Consider the following 8,234-nt stretch of genomic DNA (forward strand, 5'->3'; position numbering starts at 1 on the left):
TCTTGGGGCAAAAATCAAACAAAAACAAACTGTGTTTGACAGACTCTGGTTATATAAATGCTGGCTGTATGTTATCCCAGGGGTCTGCTAGGGACTACTGTGGTGTATGCTACATACAATGCTTTGCTACAAATCACAGGCGATGTTTTCCTGTATTATAGAGACCTATAACAAAACTGTCATATACAAGCATAAGTTGGTGGTTGTGACCATACACACAGATACAGACATAGACACACACACACACACACACACACACACACACACACACACACACACAGACACACACACACACACACAGGGGGCAGAAGGAGAGGTACATATGCATGCATTCACATACACATCGACACAGGCAGAAAGTATAGTTTGATAAATTTGCTGTTACCTGCATATCTAAATAGAATTTCTCTGGGAAATTAGAGATTATCAGATGAAACTCCTCTGGTGACTGTTTTCATCAGGAAAATTTAGGAAATAAGTAATTATATCACATGTAATTGTTGGGGTATATATGCCCAAGATTTTTTAAAGACCTTTTGCAATGTGTGTGTTCTGTATGGCTGTCTGTGCACACAAACACAGGTACCTTACTGGAGTCCCTGGAAGCAGAAGACACAGTAGGTTGAAAGCTATGTGTACTGGAAACCAGGCTGAAGCTCCCTGCAAATAAAAGTGCAGGCTTTGGTCCTGCAGCAGAAGCCAGAGGCCTCAAACCAGCCCAGTGACTCATGGCAATGAACATCTACAAGAAAGGCTGCTTGGGCAAACCACAGCTTTCGTGGAGAAATTTTTTATTTTATTTTATTGTTTTCTTTTGGGGGTTTGCAAGGGCAGAGAGTGGGTGTGGAGGGATGGGGAGATGAGTGGGATTGGGGTATATGATGTGAAAATCTTTTTTTTTTTTTTTTTTGGTTTTCCAAAACAGGGTTTTTCTGTGTAGTCCTGGCTGTCCTGGAACTCACTCTGTAGACCAGGCTGGCCTCAAACTCAGAAATATGCCTGCCTCTGCCTCCCAAGTGCTGGGATTAAAGGTGTGCACCACTACTGCCAGGCTACAATGTGAAATTATTAAAGAACCAATAAAAAGCTTTTAAAAAGACACACGCACACACAAAGAATTGCATGTTCTTAGCTCTTAACTGCTTAGCCATCTCTCCAGCCCCTACAAGCACAAATTGTATCTTCACAATGTGACCAAATTCTTTTACATCCAAAACTTCTATTTCTTATCCAAATCAAATTTAAATGGTGGAAATAATATTTAACATAACATTCTAAAGTCAGGACATATCACAAATTCTATATTAGCATCACGTTCTGAACAACTGAGTTAACTGGTATCTCTCCACTACACTGTCTGAATTATCATTTGCTTAGAAACGACTTAGTAAGTTCATTTTATCAATTGCATGTTCGTTATTAAATATGCACATGTGTATGTGTGTAAATAATTTACATGTTTAAGCAATGGCATTTTCACCCAATATATCTTCAAGCTTTATTAATTCTTGGAGGATATCAGATAGGGTAATCAATCATAACCATTAAATTCATAATTGCTTATTGAATAAGCACACTCATTCTGAATGTCAAAATAAATAATAGTTTTGATTATTTTTGGGGCCACTTCTGAGGATGTTACCAAATATTTCACTGTGAACAACCAAGCTCATTTGGAATGTAGTAGGTATATTTTAAGTCAGTTTAAAAGACCCAATTATTATGTATTAAGAGTTTCCAGATGCCTGTGTATGTTGGTGTGTAGTGTGTATATATGTGGTGTGTATGTTGTGGAATGTGTGTGCGTAGTGTTTGTGTATGTGTGTATATGTGGTGTGTGTATGTTGGTATGGTGTGTGTGTGTGTGCATGTGTTTGTATATATGTGGTATATATGTTGTGGTATGTGTGTGGAGGTGTTTTTGTATGTATGTGTATATGGTGTGTGTGTGAGTGTGTGTGTGTCTGTGTGTGTGTGTCTGTGTGTGTGTGTTACTGGGGATTAAACCCAGGTCCTTGCAAACTTTAGGCAAACACAGAGTAGCTATGTTTCCAACCCTCCATTCCCTTCTTATTTTGGTAGAGTTTCACGAAACTGCCCAAATTAGACCTAAACTTACTATGTAGCTCAGGAAGGCTTTGAACGTGTGGATCCTTTCAGGGGTTACACACTCGCACCACCACCGCCCATTCATTGTATAATAATCTTTAAGCAACCTCTTCCCTCAAAAAATAATTCTCAAATTTTCTTCCTCTAGCCTACTTTTTCTTTGACTTTTATGTTTGAGAATAAAGCAGCTTCAATTGCAAATGATTCCTGCACAGGGAAAATTGCTGTAGGTCACAGGCATTTTGAAATCCATTTGAAATTACAGAATACATGCAAACGGCCTTATTTGTTATCAATATTTACTACAGGTAATTATAACAATAAGTTAATAAATGAGTGCTTATTTTGTCAAAGGACAAAAGGTTAGAGGTAAAGTATAAAGTATAAAGCCAATAAGAAAAAAATATTGAATTAAACTCTATATGTGAGATATAAGTATAATAACAAACTAAAGAACGCTAAGAAATCCTTTGATGATCAAGTTTCCCAAATATTGGGACATATCCTAATGGAATGAACTTCCACTTGTCTAGAAGCAGAAGGAAATGAGCTGAATCATGCAAATTTAACCAAGTTTTAAAGTGTGAAGCAAAAATCATAACTTTAACTCTGGAACAATAATAAAAAATGAGTATATAAAAGTCATGAGCCTTAATCATAGATTGTATTTTTCATCTCTGAGACAGAAACATTATAAATGAATAAAAATGTAGTTTATTGTTAGAGTTTAATGAGAGAGAAATTATTTACGTATAATTAGGGTTGCTTATATACTCATATTGTATATATCACCCAGTTAACTGCTTTTTGTTTAATTTGCAATGTTGGTGATGTAGCATGATGTGATCAGTTTCTACAGCTTCGAAGAGTCAAAGACTATTTGTATGCTGGGCTATGCTGTTAATAATGGTAAAATGATGGCACAGTTGTAGGAAATGATACCTTTATTTATCAGTTCCGGAAGTCTACAAACACAATCCTAGTTCACTACTGTCGCTGTAGACATCAGACACCGGGCGTGTCTTTTCTTGTGTCAATCTGGTGCTCCAGTTCCTGACAGAACTCTCAGCTTTCACTGTTTGGTGTAAATCTATCTGATTTGGTAGCACGAAGACAAGACACTATTTTGAATAAAACAAACTCCGAGGTGTCTTTCGTTTCTGTGACGAAGACCAGCAACCCCTAAAGACTCTTGAGGTTTGATACACGGAGGACCAAATGCCAGAAGAGCTTCAACGCCTACCACGAAGGTCTGAGAACCGTGTCAGCGAGTGGATTCGCTTCGTAGGGAATTAGTAGCAGGATTTCTTCACTAACTCCGTGGCCGCTGAGCTACAGGGTCCATGTTAACCTCAATACAGTTCAGCTCATTCAAAGCAATTCCACATACGATGTTAACCTGAGTTTGGTTACTAGTTTGTTCCCATTGCTGTTTTCTTATAGTCTGTACACATTTGAATAAAATCTTAAGAAATTTGTTTTTTTAATACTAAATTTATACACCCATTATCTCGTTGTGTGTTGTTACTGCTTTTTACTTCTGCCCGAACCCTGTCACTGTTAAGGACCTGAAGTCTTGGAGGGCACATGCTTTGTTTTGATAAAAGTTATGTGTGTAAGTTTGTGTGAGCACATATATTAAAGATGAAAATGATTTCTTGTTGTACTCAAGTGTTCATCTTGTCTTCTATTACTTGCTAGCAATTAAAAGTTGATTAAGAATGGAGGCTGTTTCAAACATTGTTTTAGCTGTGTGCCTGATTGTGGGCTGTAAGCCACACACACACACACACACACACACACACACACACACACACACACACACGAATGATACATATATATCCCCATGTATTCATGCCCATCATACAAAGGAGTTCGATTCACTTGACCGTTGTTTCTTCCATCACCATCCAAGTACAAAACAGGCTATTCCAAGGTCAGATTCATTATAGTATTTCACAGATATGGGAAGAAATTATTTCCCATTTAGTATAATGAACTTGATGGAGTCCTTTATTTCTTGAAACTGAGAGGATAAAAGACAGCCTATCTTTTATGCTTTTGCATGTCTAGGTGACAGAATCATAAAAGCGACCTTAGAACCCATGTTGAGATTAACCACCTCATTTTATAGACTGTGAAATTAGATTTATCAAAATTTACGTGCCTGGGTAACAGTCTACTGAAGTGAATGGAAGAATAAAACGAACCATGACCCCTGAACTCAGTGAAAATTTAGAAACTATTATTACTTCAATATTTTATTTCCAGAAACAGCCTTCTGAGATAATAAACTAGCTTCCAAGTGACCTGTAGTAATAACTTAGAGAAACATTTTTGAATTTTAACATTAAAAACCCACCAACATTTTAATAAGAATCCACATTTTAATAAGAATCTAGGCATGATATTGATAATAAGGGTAAATATTGATATTTTTTTGCTGTCCTCAGCAGACATTCATCAGCTTCTTGTCACAGCATGAGTAGGGACAGCCAAGAAAATAAAGGACCCCATATTATCTGGCTTTATGTCAACTTGACACAAGGTAAAGTCAATTGGGAAATTGCTTCTATGTGATTAGGCTGCATGGACGCTTATAGGGAATTTTCTTAGGTTGTGATAGATATGAGAGGGCCCAGCCCACTGTGGGTGGTGCCATCCCTAGGCTCGTGGTCCTGGGTTCTATAAGAAAGCAGGCTGAGCAAGCCATGAGGAGCAAGCCAGTAAGCAATATTATTTGATGGCCTTTGCATCAACCCCTGCCTTTGAGTTTTTGCTCTTTTTAAGTTCCTGTCATGACTTCTTTCAATAATGGACTATGGCATGGATATGTAAGCAAAATGAACCCTTTCCTCCACAACTTGCATTTGGTTGTGTTTTTTTCATAATGATACTAACTCTAATGAGGACAATCCCCCAAAAGCATTGTTGGAATCTTGATCCTACATGCCTGAGTTCTCTGCTTGTGAAAACTAATGAGATCGACACTTGTCAGCAGGTCCTCTATAAAGTATTATGGTGCTCTCATTGCTTAGCCCTTAATTCTCAGACAAGAAGCATATGGTAACATTTTAGCTAACCTATAAATGAGAAGACCTCAATTACTACAGAAAAAAATTCAAATTTGAAATGAATAACATGAACTTCAATAGTTACAAGAGAAAACAATGTAGAAGGAGATTGGTAGTCTATATAAAATATATACTTAAGGTCTTATGAAGAAATAAAATTGTACACTTCAAAGCTTGTAAGGACTACAATCAGGGAAGACTGATGCGAAATAACATTTTCTGGACGTGACAGGGCTTTTCTCTCATTAACTCACAGTAGCTGTGGTTGCCTGCATAAGATCTGTACAAGATTAAGCTGTTAACGGCTCATGAGGCTTCACCCCTTGTTGAGAAGCAGTTTTAGCAAATGATGGTCACTGGAGGAGGGACAGTTAAGTTGTTTTAATTCCTGTGGCCCATGGTCAGTTGTTCATGCTCCAGTAGATAGACGGCACCTCACTCTCATGAGCATCTGGGCAGCACTAGCTGGACCCGAGGTAAAAATGCAGAAGGCACGAAGGGGGAAGTCAATGTTTGAGGAGGTCTTGGAGGAGCTTGTGGGGAGCAGAGCAGGTATAAACGCATTGTGTTCATCTATAAAGTTATCAAAGAATACATTACAAGTCTAAACTCCTCCTTTATGAAATCTGAAAAGAAATCAGTTTCAGCATATACATCCAATTAAACTTTAATGAAAAAAGTTGAGATTTCTTTGGGCAGCCAGGTGACCTTCAGTGGAGCTTATTGCAAAGTGTTCTTGCTTGATATTTAAACTCCTATAATTATCCCCTTCCATGTTCACATTTCAGATTTTTCCAGAATACCAATCCTATTGTTTCTAATGCAATGACTTAGGGCCAATACCTTTCTGTTGTTCAGCTTTCTGATGCACAATTGTAGTATATTTTGCCATTTCCAGGCAGGTAGGAGTAGAGTCTTAAAATCCACACCCACAGTGACACACCTACTCCAGCAAGGCCACACCTCCAAATAGTGCCACTCCCTGGGCCAAGCATATACAAACCATCACAGGTAATTACTTATTACATATTCTAGAAGGATTTTTGAGTATTTATGACACCAAAAATGTTGTAGGAGATGAATATGTTAATACCCTAATGTGATGACTAATCTTGGTTGTCATCTGATACATCTGGGTAGAGAATGTCAACTGGAGTTGCCTTCCTTAGATTACCCTCATGGAACTTTTTCTTCATTGGTAATTGATGTAGGCACTCTACAATTGATGTAGTATCCTCTATGAGTAATGCTATCCCTAGGCAAGTGGGCCTGGGCTGTATGAGAACTACAGCTGAATGTGTGCCTGGAAGCAAGCTAATAAGCATCATTCCTCCATGGTCTCTGCTTCAGTTCCTGCCTCCAGGTTTCTGTCTTGAGTTCCTGCCTTGGCTTCACTCAATGATGGACAGTAGCCCACAAACCAAATAAGCCCTTTCCTCCCTAAGTGGCTTTTGATCAGTGTTTTAATTCAGTACAGAGGGGCAAGCTAGAACTCCTGATAGTCATACATAGTATATGTACAGAAGTATGTACAGCTGTAAAGTGTTAAAGGTAAGACTCTCATTGCCCTAATATATCACAATATATTGAATGCTGTAGTTAAAAATAATGGTGTGGGTTAATACCTGCCTTTACCATTTATTTTCCCAGATGAAACACACACACACACACACACACACACACACACACACACACACACACACACACGCACACACACACACAATTATATTTTAATTTGTCTTAGGTAGCAAAATAGCTTGGCAGCTGCCTGCCCCCCATGCTGTTAGAATCCACTTTCCTACTGATAACTCTGAGTTACCACTTACTACTTTCTGTGTTCATTCTGAGCTGCTCTTAACTCCAATTGGCCAGTGCACATGGCCACGTTTTTGTGGCTCATTTATCCCATGGCAGTTCTCGTCCTCACTCCTGCACATTCTATAGTTCCATGGCAGCTCCTTTCTCCTCCTTCCTCCTTTCCAAGCCTGGGAAACCTAAACCCCACCTATGTCTCTTCTCCCCAACTATTGGCTGCTGGCATCTTTATTTACCAATCGGAATTAACTCAGGTCAGGGTCCTTCAGTGTCTTATTTATCCAAATCAACACCGTGGGCCGCGCTGAGGCAGGTGACATTTGGCAGTCAACGTTCCCACAGAATTGAATCCCAGTCAGTCTCGCCCTTGATCCAGTGCTTTTCCAAGAAACCAACTACAAGGAAGAAATAAAAAGTACATAATTCTCTTAAAGGCTCCATTCTCTTCTAAGGTGAGCATCTCCGAAATTAATATGCAGGGACCATATGGCTCACACAAAAGAGATGCCCTCTTTAGAAACTTTTTGGAGGCCGCATTATTCCGTTAGGAATTTTCTTTCCAACACCTTGAAAATAAATAAGTTTCCACCACTTGAGATACATTTATCCTCCCTCATCTCTGTTCATGGAAACTGTGAGGTCATAAAAGGATGTTGAGAGCTTTATCAGTGGTTGCTAAGGTTACAAAGAAGCCATACTGAGCTGCTGGTGCTGTGGGATTCAGAACTCTTCTTTATTAAGACTAATTTTCTTAATCTAGCCTTTTCAGATAGTGAAAGAATTTTAAAAGCATGAATGTTTACCTCTATAAATAGGTGGTGGTGCTAATAAGAATGGAAGGCAAGAAAAAGCATTTTCTTTCTAAGAATTATTGATGATAAACATATTGAAGGGTGTGTTCATTTTCAAGTAACAGCAGGCAAAAATCTATAGTCTGAGTGACGGAGAGAAACCTTCATCATTTGAAAGCCTGAAGTTCACCCATTAGTTCACAGAGTACTTGAAACACCTTTTGAGAAGACTGAGGGTAGGTTTAATGGGTACGGGGCTTGCTGTGCATGTCTGAAGGCATGAGACAGGATTCCTAGCACCCACAGGAAAAAAATTGGGTGTGGAGGCTTGTACCTTCCACCTTACTACTAAAAATAGAAGGTAGATAGATCCCAGATGCTCTGGAAATGTCTGTTTGTCTTCCTGCCTATCTATCTATCTACCTACTATCTATCATCTGTCTAT

This window comes from Mus musculus, chromosome 8, assembly GCF_000001635.26.
Source record: "Mus musculus strain C57BL/6J chromosome 8, GRCm38.p6 C57BL/6J".
Lineage (NCBI taxonomy): Eukaryota > Metazoa > Chordata > Mammalia > Rodentia > Muridae > Mus > Mus musculus.